Source organism: Mizuhopecten yessoensis, unplaced genomic scaffold (assembly GCF_002113885.1).
Source record: "Mizuhopecten yessoensis strain PY_sf001 unplaced genomic scaffold, ASM211388v2 scaffold9589, whole genome shotgun sequence".
Classification (NCBI taxonomy): domain Eukaryota; kingdom Metazoa; phylum Mollusca; class Bivalvia; order Pectinida; family Pectinidae; genus Mizuhopecten; species Mizuhopecten yessoensis.
In genome coordinates, this window is record NW_018408123.1 from 32,039 (window position 1) to 43,821 (window position 11,783).

The 11,783-nt window shown below is 37.1% G+C and overlaps 1 long non-coding RNA gene across 1 annotated transcript in view; it reads right to left on the minus strand.

The window, feature by feature from the left end:
- The window catches only part of LOC110458438, a 33,571-nt gene extending 25,992 nt beyond the window's left edge, over positions 1 to 7,579 (minus strand). The window contains exon 1 of the long non-coding RNA XR_002463794.1: positions 7,512 to 7,579. This is a non-coding gene — a long non-coding RNA (uncharacterized LOC110458438). The remainder of the gene's footprint in view (positions 1 to 7,511) is intronic.
- Positions 7,580 to 11,783: the final 4,204 nt, after the last annotated feature.

Consider the following 11,783-nt stretch of genomic DNA (forward strand, 5'->3'; position numbering starts at 1 on the left):
TCGGAATGCTCGCCAAGTCAAACACGCACCACAGATTACTGTATACAGCGGAATGCTCGCCCAGTCAAACTTTCGCCCTCTGACGATGGCATCAATTTCGCCCAGCATTAATTTCGCCATTCACATTTAATTACTATGCTTATTGTGCTGTTTACTTATATCCGTTATAATGGTAAATTCACCCTCATTTGGGAAGGTGAAAGAGGCGACAATTAAACTGCAGCGAAAAATTATCGGCACAAAGTATGTTCGTTGCCAACTGCGTTCATACTTCCGCATATGTCGTTAAAATGAAGGTAAATCCTTATGGTGTTTTATTTTTTTCTACAAACAGGAATCTAACGCGGGACACAGCCAACCCACCAATTGGAGACTTTAACCTTACCGTAGATATTGTCTACTGTAGTTGGGAATGACTTCTTCTTTGGAAGTCCGCTGAACAAAAAATACAATGTATAGATCTATGTAACAAAAATGATAGCTTTTACCTTCGAGCTGTCACTATACTGCTAAAACTAAACTAAACAGGTCACATAGTCATAGTAATCTCTGTGCGTTGCTGCGAAGGGACAATGGGGATCCAGTATTTAATGACTCGTGGGGATATTACTCAATCAAAGATTTACATTCAGTAATTCCCTAAATACCATGATTTTTCGCCTACGCCGCCTCAGCTTGCAACCAGAGAAACTGACCAACATCGATTTACAGACAGCAGATCTACTAGCCCCAGCGTTACCTCACAAGTGGCTCTCCTCGTATAAATAGGGTACACACTTAGTCAGGGGTGAGCTAAAGCATACTGAAATAATTTCGTACAACTACAGCAACACTCCTATATCACAAGCACTTTGAGTTCGCCTCAACCTCAGCTAAACCTTAATCTCACACAGGTTTAACATAGAGACGTAAGCTCAAAGTGAATCTCCATTGACATAACTGAGACTTAAGCTCAAAGTAAAACTCCGTTAGATTAAGTATAGAAACTTTGACTCAAAGTAAATCTCCCATGATTTAGCATAGAGACTTTGACTCAAAGTTAATCTCCCATACATTTAACAGACTTAAGCTCAAAGTTAAATCCCATAAACTTACATACAGACTTGAGCTAACACCTCATAGCTCAGAACATAATTAGGCCTAACCTTATCATAGAGGTTAAGCTCAGACTTAGTTTTACAGTGTAACATAGATACATCGATACAATTAAGTCCCCCATATACTTAACAAGGAGAAGTAACCTAAAGAGTATCTTCCCGAAAATACGGAGTTAAGCTTAATATTTTATAGAGATCGAAGCTCATACATAATCCGCCATATACTCCACATAGAGACCGATGCTTTGAGGTAGACGCATGTTTCGATGCAACAGGGATGAGGCCTAGATAAAGAAACTTGACTTGTCAAACGATCTAAATTCTCATAAAAGATTTATTCAACGGTGTTATCTTTCCTCAGACGTTTATGGAGTCATGGAAATGATTATGAATTTATGTCACGTGTAACAAATCAGCACTCAGCTTGAAAGATTGGATGAAATGAAGCAAACCTAACTGGAGAAGAAATATAATATTTAGAAATATGAAGTGAACAGTGCTCTTACAGTGAACAGGCTTCATATAACTGGGTCTGGGGCCAGCACATTCTGTGAAATATCATTATTGAAGTGGATTTGTTTGTTAATGGTAGAATATCGTCACACAACTGTCAATATCACATACAAACAGTGTATACTGCTGATTGGGCAGCCATTCTTCTATTACAGCCTAACCAGACGTACCGAGGGAGCCACCACTCCTCAAAGTGGGAGAGTGTATTTCAAAGTTTCCGAACAATATCGAAGAACATTTGACATTTTAGAAACCAATCGGAACATTTGGAACCCCTTGTCTAGCTATTCTTCCTCTTTTGCGTTTCTCCTTAATAAAAATAATAATATACTTTATTTATTGAGGATAAAAACCTGCTTAGCAACGCTAATCTTCCACAGGGTCCTCTGTTAGTGAAAGGGTTAGTTAAAATCATGATATAATAGAAAACAAATGAGCATTCAAATTATTATCACAGTAAGCATAGGCATAAAAGAAGTTGAGCTTATTAAATTATTATAATTTGACTAAATATATATACAATTTAAGGGTCATTTACACTTTTCATTAAAATTATCATAGAAGCAAAGATACACTATTCTAAGCTGAACCAATATGGTATTCAGTAAAAGACCAAATGTCTAAATTACATATATGCTAATGTAGCAAAGACTAAAAATTGACAGCATACACGCTAATATAGCGTAACTAAAACACAAAAATGCTATATTAAGAGGTTTCTGTGATAAAAAAAAAAAAGAGACTCAAACTGTATTCCTCATGCTTCCATTCATATTTTGTTTGAGTTTAGGAAGGGAGGATGAACGCCGTGTTTATACTGGTAAGCCGTGTTTATACTGGTAAGCCGTGTTTATACTGGTAAGCTGTTCCAAATTTGAACCTTCCACCACCAACTGTTTTGAATAAAAAGAAGTACTATGTTTTGGTACTTCTATAAAGTTTTGGGAGGCTGATCTTGAACGGGTGTCATTAGACACCTCTGTTGCTCTAAAGACATCGTCTAGCTACCCTGCCTCTTTGGCGTTTCTCCCTAGAAACCTCTGTTGCTCTAAAGACAGACTTAAACGTGGTCCTTGAGTCGTCCCAGCTGCTGTGGACATCGTCTCCACCTGATATTAGGCATGAAGTAAACAAAATTCATCAAAATGTATAGGTGATTGACAACTTAATGGCCCGCAAGTGTATGTGTTACGTACATCTTACATAAACAGATATGCACAGGGATGTACTTTCTGCTTCTATGGATGCTCTGGGGAAGAATCAGGTTTCTCTATTAATACTAACGCCGATATTTAGAATACACGGTACAAAGGAGGCGTTGTTATTCCAGTATACACATGTATATTATAGTTCTGTTTTTAAAGCAGGCAAAATATTTAGACAGTCGTATTGGAAAGCGATTTAACGCACTCGCCATTCTGGCATTCAGTGTTTTCCGAGTACAGGTGAGTCACGTGAGCGCATGGCATTAAACCGTAATACGGATAAAATTCAAAGTGCACGATGGGTGGTCACTAATCTGAAAGATCGATTAACATATTTAGGGAGGAGAGAAAAGCTACCATCAAATACATTCAAACGCGCCATAAATTCCTAAACTGGAACCAAAACTACGGTGTTCATCACATTTCTAGGCTTGGCCTATATGTAGCTAAGCCTAATGCAACTTCATGTACGACAATTAAGCACATATCGCCATTTTAGTACTAATTTGTTGTGGGAAATATTTCCACGAATTCGACCCGCAACCTTCCGTATAAATGCAACAGTTACTTAACGCCTAATCTTATACCCGTCAAAGCAGGAGACGAAGAATTCAATCAAAACTTAATTGAAGAAGAACGTTAATCATGGATTGTCATTCCACGAACCTGGTCGATGGTCATATTACGGCTTGGAAGCAGACGGCTCATACTATACGGAAGGGACCCTTTATACGAACGCACTACGTACCGACTTGTTAATTGTATTACTCCCCTATCATAAAGGGAGTATTCTAGTATGTTCACTGTGTTCATAGTGGCAGAACAGGGTCGCATTTTTCTTCCTGTGTACACCTTATAAAGGGGAATTACAGCCCATGACTCGTTCTGGGACTAATGAGCATAGTCCCTGTTTGTACCTAAAATAGACACAGACGTGTATTAATAGAATAAATATTTAACACGTTTGGAACATCCTATGCCTGTAGTAGTCAGCTATCTCGGACAGCGGCTTCGATGATAAATATAGAGGATCAACACGAAATGCAAATTCCACAGACAAACAGTAGCCCACCTGATGTTCTGATCGTGGTTCTAGATCCATTCACTCAATAACAGAGAACATGTCTCGTAAACCCTATTTTATTCAAGCTAATTTTAATATGACGAGTCTAAATAACGATATTGACAACGCAATTCATCAAGTTTGTAATAATCACCATATTTAAAGATTTTCTGAAATATATTTTTGAAGTCAAATAAACACAAAAATCTTTGGAAAGTTGTTGCCAAAATTCTTCGATTAAGAAACAAACAATCTGATTAAAATCATCCGTTACATGGCTCAGGCGTAGTACGAAGTTAACGAAGCCATGTAACAGATGATTTTAATCAGATTGAGAAACAAACAAACAAACACACGTGAATATGACAGGTCAACTTTGTAAGCTATTCGCCGAGAAACAATTAGACCTACAATGCATGCCTAACTGGAATTAGTTTCAAAGACTGACCCATTCCTTACCATTCGCCCGCAAGTATTTGTCAAATTGCCTACCAGAAATAAGCTTTGAAAATTTACATTAAGTTGACCTTTTGGTAATTGAAGCTGCTTTCTTCTTTATATGTTTTTGTTTTGTTGCTGTTCGACTGGTGATGTTATATGTCTTCACAGGAGTAAATGAAGCACGGAACACAATGTATAGTGAACCACTATAAATAAACAAAGCTGGAAGGTCGTGTTTGTTATTTAAAGCCTATCAAATGCAGATATGTTCCTCGTGTTGTTTTTTTTATATTTATTTTGTTGTACTTTAGCAGGGGGTCAAATATTATTTGTGCTGCTCTGCCGTCTAAGAGGCGAAACCGAAGGCAACAGTGAGTTTATAATCGGATGTAGCATGCGGTAAATATAATTAATTAAAAAGTGAATATTACGATTTAGATTTCTACATCTTGCGCCATTTTAACATATAATCACGATATATAATACCAGCCAATCAACTAACCAGCACCCTAACCACCCAATCGACAACTACATACATTGTACAATTAGTGTCTTATCAGTTTTCAAGTCTGTTCATTTATTCACCAAAATCGAATCCCTGTCCCTTAAATCGAATTCCTATCCCCTTAATCAACTCCCTGTCCCCCAAATCAAATTCCTGTCCCCTAAATCGAATCCCTGTCCCCAAAATCGAATTCCTTTCCCCTTAATCAAATCCCTGTCCCCTAAATCAAATCCCTGTCCCCTAAATCGAATCCCTGTCCCCTAAATCAAATCCCTGTCCCTTAAATCGAATCCCTGTCCCCTAAATCGAATTCCTATCCCCTTAATCAACTCCCTGTCCCCCAAATCAAATCCCTGTCCCCTAAATATAATCCCTGTCCCCTTAATCAAATCCCTGTCCCCCAAGTTTAGTCAAAGTTAAAACGTATTTATTTCCCAACAAGAATAAAGGATTAGGTAAAAGTAATTACAACTTATCTACAACTTTTCCCTATATGCATATTTTGTACATGTATACAATTATATAGATTCGCTAGGCTGTTGTAAATGTATGTTACGATAAATATCAATTAAAATCTACTACAGGATTAAAAGTAGTTTTACACGTGCCTAAATTATGCAGAATTAGTGTCTACGGCAACCACTCCGAGTATAAATTGTAATACATGTAAATCTAATTTGTACATTCAGATTCATAACATCAAAATGTTGGAACAAACATATCCCTTATATGTCATTATAACGTGACCATTAGAAGAAAGAGTGATACTTATTCTCGAAGGGATTTCCATCCCTACCACACCTACCACCCTGGCTTTCAGTAACTCTAGTCCGATTAATATCATAGTGTTGAGGATTTCCAAGCTTTGTGTGTAGAATATTTAAATATCTCTCACCTAATTTAATATAGATGGATGATCTGATGACAAATAAGAGACAAAAACAGATTTAAAGCGATCTAAAGGCGACAAGGACCCTACACTTTTGTCTGAATTATTACACATGTTCACAGTTCACAAGATGAAGTCCTATAATTGTTGTAATTCATGAATCCATAACGATTGTTGTCTCAAAAGACAGTGGTCAAAGAGACAGACGGTTATTTGGGAGGTAAATGTTTATGATTTAAATGCGTCTTCGAATTTTTCTTATTTTTTTCCGATTCAAAAGATTTGTTCTTAATATGATCACCCTACTTTGCATTCGAATTAAACTTAACACATGTACATGTATGCCTATGGCTAATTCACACAAATCAAACCTTTGTGAAAAAAGAAAATCTTTCTCACCTTGCCACCCTGACCCCTTTATGGTCCAAAGACTGTCAAATCGAGTTTCGGATTGACTGAATATATCAAATATTGATAATAATACCACTTCCCAGTGTTCAAGTCCGGTAATAACAGCATTGTAGCAACACTTCAAGGAGAAGACATGTAATAAACACTATACGTAGATATACACTGTCTGCCGTATACCCCAGTAACAATGAGCATGGTGTCACAGATGTTTATATATTGTCACCAAGAGGTATTACTTGTACAGTGTATATGTATGCATAGCCGCTCAATGTGGTGCGTCTCTCCGTATTGGAGAGGGTAGGGGAGAAACATGGTGTAATCTGTGTCAACACTAACCTTAGCCTCAACCTTTACAAACACGGCGGTGTGTTTCTACTCTCAGTTTGGAGCAGATGCTGAGGTTCGTTAGGAAATAGTCAACATTTTGCAGATAGCTCGATGCCATAACCTGACAGATATAGATCTCACCTACCTTATTGATGAAGGGACGCTCCACATGAGATGAGGACATGTAAATGTCCACTCGTCAGAAAAAGCTGCGATTCCCGTTGTGGTAACAGGTGGTGGTAGATTGTCACCAGCAAGTGTTACCAGGGATTAATGATCTACGTATACAGATACAGCAAATATAGTGCTAAATGCCTCAACAACAAGCTATGTTGTACATGTATATTAAGGCGTTCATTGTAATGCGTCCGTTTTTGGAAAGGATTGGAGAGAACATAGGTTTATTTACGTTCCTTCATCGAACATATATTGAGTTGTCCTGATGGACTTCGGCTTAGAAATGTTACTATGAATACTGGTATAGTTTGTCACTTATAAGAAACTCACTTTAGTTACAATATTTTAGATAACACATTGCCGAGCATCCACTTACCCCAAACCGTCGTTACCCCTTTCTGTATACAGAAGTCCAGTTCCCCTGGAACCCTCCCCCTCTCCTCCACGACACGCCCTCACACCTTATGCTAATTCCGATGGCTGTTTTGCCTCCTTTATATATCCTACCTCTAACACCTACCCTTACGACCCCCTTCCTACATTGAGTGATTCGTACTACCATCATGATTCCACTTATTGTTGTCATCATCGTGACATTTACTTTGTCGTTGATTGATTTTATAATCTTCATCATGAGAGAACACCAAACACATACCGACATTAAGTGTAAGCGGAAACATCTTCTAAAAACTACAAACTAACGTAAACCTCAACCCGCCGGTATATCTATTCTTCTGTTAGTGTAAGGTACAAATGCTGCAATTTATAAGAAAATAACCAGGAAATGTTTACATCACTGTAATGTTTAACGTTTGCAGATGCATAAGTGTCTTCTAAACATCTAATTTTGATTCTGTAAAGTCAGAATTTAAGTCTCACTTACCTGTTAGAAGAAAGTAAACATCCAGGAGTTAAAAATTCACGTGAACATATCCACTCGTTAGAAAAACATTACAGACTCGTTCCTATGTTGAGATAGCACAATGCAGGCTGGCACGTGTGTAACGATCGAACGCAATAAGGATGTAGTAGTATATGTAATGGTGGATCCAGCCCGTGGGTAAACGTGCAATGACCAGGTAAATTAAAACAACGTGCACACACGAAAGGATCACGCTTGTAGCGGTAGGTTTTCCTCCCTAGCGTGGAAGCATCCGTGTGCCGTGAAATCCATATCGGTAGCACATGAGCAGTTACACACCGTTCGGTACATAAACTGGAAACCCAACTCCTATGTGAGGGTGAGAGGAACGGTTAATAAAAGTTATATACCTATAATCTTCTTAGGAACTTTTAATGTCGAGTGCATCAGTTACAAAGCTGTAAACCACTGTCCAACAAGATGTCCCAGATGCAACCTGTTGTGTGCATTAGCGAAGCTATAAAGCAATACTTTGGTAAAACGTATTTTGTACTTATCCATACCTGTACAGAAACGATGGTATTAAAAAGGGGTCCACTTTCTATATACATATGTACATGTATTCAATGTCTAGGAAAACCATTGAACAACAGGTCTACAGTATGAACACTGACATGCTTACTACAGTTTAGACAACAACTAGCTTCTACTTGACATGTACTATTCAAACGGATTATAGGGGCATTTTCACAAGAGGTCTTCTGTATAAATTCGGTGGCAAAGTACATTTTGAATAAAGCATCACATATTTATCAAAGGACGACGAAAGTGAGCGTTATAGGCTGAAAATCAAACAGTTTTATTGAATAGCGATTATTGACGAAAGCGTTTGTGTTAAAATACACATTTGAAAGTAAACATCAAGTAGCCTGATTTTAATGGTATATCGTAATTGCATTCTAAGGAATGTATTTTATTAGAGTTTGTGCAGACCTATAGCCATTTATGTATACACTTACTGAACAATTATCGCTAAAGCGTGACCAAATGTTATTCACACATACTACAAAACGTCATTCACATTAGTTCTGTGCCGTTGATACCGCTCTTGTGAGTATGAGTGTTGACAAGGGACTACCTACCACACCACACACGACCTGTGGTAATCTTTAAAGTACTTGATACATGTACATTATGAAACAAACCCGAAGTGATTATTTTATTACGTTTTATGTCTACGCATTGTTTGTACAGTTGAGTCTGGTATGAAACTCGTTTGTCCGTAACTTGACTATGTAACGATAGATTGGTCTGACCCAGCCTCGTTTTTCCATAACTTATGTCACTTGTTTATGTTTTTGGAAACAATCATGAATTATCTGGTAATGAACACAGTCAAAACAGCATCGTCCGCCTAATGATACGTAACGTAAAATTTAACAATTGAGAAAAGTCAATATATAGTTGAATAGGTTTCATCTATCAGTGTTTTCATTAGGTCACAGCCTTTTCCAAATGTAAACATATGATGAAGTAATGTTATATTCATTGCGGAGATATAGGCAGGCGTTATGTCACATTTAGGAGTGCAACTTCCTGTTCACAAGCTGGATGCCCAGGGAAGGTTCTAAAGGTAGGTGTAAACAAAACGTTGTTCTTTCATCAAAATATTTGTATCTCTTCAGATTTAATGTTAGCTTCAATAAACTCCCCGGCGTATCGATGGCAGAAGAAGAAACTACACTCCCTCTGACATGAAGAATGGAAGTTTTATAAGATCTACATGAAGCAAGGTGGTACTTCTCACAAAAAAACTGAAAGGTGAACATTGTCAATATATGCTGAATGAAGTCCGCATCTCAATGAGATAAATGCTGATTTTAACATCACTGTATACACGGTGTCGGTGTCCCTCATGACTTAACAATAAACTATAGCAACAGCTGTTGTCTATGTATCAAAAGGGAGAAGATCCGGGCCGAACAACTGTTTATCAGGTGCATTGGAATTAAACAGAGAATATTGAATACAATGTATTCGTGTGAAGATTTGTATGACTTGCGTTTTAACGGTTTACACATCAAATGACAACGAAACCTATTAGTATTTGGCAAATGAACTAAAAACATACCATTACTTCATCACGCAACGACTAAGTCAGATTTAAATCTGATAAAACCCGATTTAGAACCGGGAAATGATAAGGAGGTAATATAACAAAGATAACGACAAATGTACCGATAAAGAAGAGATGGAAATAGATGTTTAGTTTTCTTTGTTTAACGCTCTAGAAACACCAAAGATCATATGGAAACGGTTGATAAGGGAGACACAATCGAAATTGAAGCGTACAGTAGCAAGCGTTCCCTACGCTACTTGTGTTACCCGTTATTGTGACTCCTGTTACATCCAGAAAACTATGGCGGTAACCTACGATCATAGTCCGTAAGCATATTCTCTATTCAAGATCTGAACTATTTTGAGTGGTCAGCACAATCAAGTAAAAACTGCATGCTTTTGTAACAGTCAAAGTAACAGAAGGAATATCAGAAAATCGAAAGCGTTGATCATATAATAAGCAAAATAAAGCGTCATTACCATTGCATACGAGTAGTCTAGTTATAAGAAAGGACATTTTGGCAGTAGGTATACGTATGTACATTGATTCATGTTAGATATGATTTTAAATCGTTACATAAAATGAGAAAGACGAATTTTGCGCCTATTGAATACAAAAAGACGAAGGACATATCGCACAGAAGACGAGTGGTGATAGTAAAGGTATTGTCCACTGTGGTGATATTTTGAGACTGCAGATTTTTACATTCTGCAGAAATATAACTGGATGTTAAGTCCTTATATAGGCTTAATCTGTAATCAGAGTTCTTCAATCAATACAATGATTGATTTGAAATGGAATTGAACTTACGTTAATTGATTATACGTTCCTCCGAGAACGAAGCAATTTTCTAAATGTTACGGTACATATGCGCAGATTTGTCAACATATGAATAAACAGAAAAAAACTATAATCTTAAATCTCACTTCATTTAATTATGTTCAGACAACTGTACGCTAGGCATGATGTGTATTGGTAGATTGCTATACGCTTAGTGTGATGGTGTGTGTGATGTCCCGTAAAAGTGAGACATCACATTTACTGGAAACCCTATACTCGTCAACAATGAATTATCCGTCTGTCTATATTTGTCCTTGTACAACCGTCTGTTTGTCTGTCTTTTTCTGTGTCCGACTGTCTGTCTATTTGTCTGTGTATTTGTCTGTGCTTGGTGTCTATCTTTATGAAACCAATATTTTATGTTCTCATTGTCATTGTGTACCAAATATAATACGTGTATAGGAAAACAAAGTATATTTCATAAATATAACCAATCTGTGTTTATTTATTTGTCTGCCCATTTATATCAATTTTATTTTTCATTACAAGTCAATACAGTGTCTGTCACTAAAGTAATTAAATCATGACTAAATCAAGCTTATATAATAAGAATGGTGTGTGATATTGACGTCGTCGATAGATTTTTCCAATAAACACCGGAACCTCGATACAATGACTCCCGTTTACATTGACCCTCATTTTAATTGCTACATGTACCTTGCTTACTACCAACATTTTCCAATATCCTCTTTTGTATTTTCTTCAAATAATTCCTTTGTATGCCCCGCCCTGCTAACTCCTCTATGGTGGCAGTATCACGAGGTTTTGTTGTACTGCCTATAGGTTCAGTAAAACCATACAGAAGCAAAGAGTACACAATTCATACAGAGGCAAAGAATACACAATTCATACAGAGGCAAAGAGTATACAATTCATAAAGAGGCAAATAGTACACAATTCATACCGAGGCAAAGAACACACAATTCATACAGACGCAAATAGTATACAATTCAAACAGAGGCAAATAGTATACAATTCATACAGAGGCAAAGAGTACACAATTCATACAGAGGCAAATAGTACTCAATTCATACAGAGGCAAATAGTACACGATTAATACAGAGGCAAGGAGTACACAATTCATACAGAGGCAAATAGTACTCAATTCATACAGAGGCAAATAGTACACGATTAATACAGAGGCAAAGAATACACAATTCATACAGAGGCAAAAAGGACACAAATCGTACATAGGCAAAGAGTACACAGTTCATACAGAGGCATAGAGCATACAATTCATACAGAGGCAAATATTATACAACTCATACAGAGGCAAACAGTATACAATTCATACAGAGGCAAAGAGTACACAATTCATACAGAGGCAAAGAGTA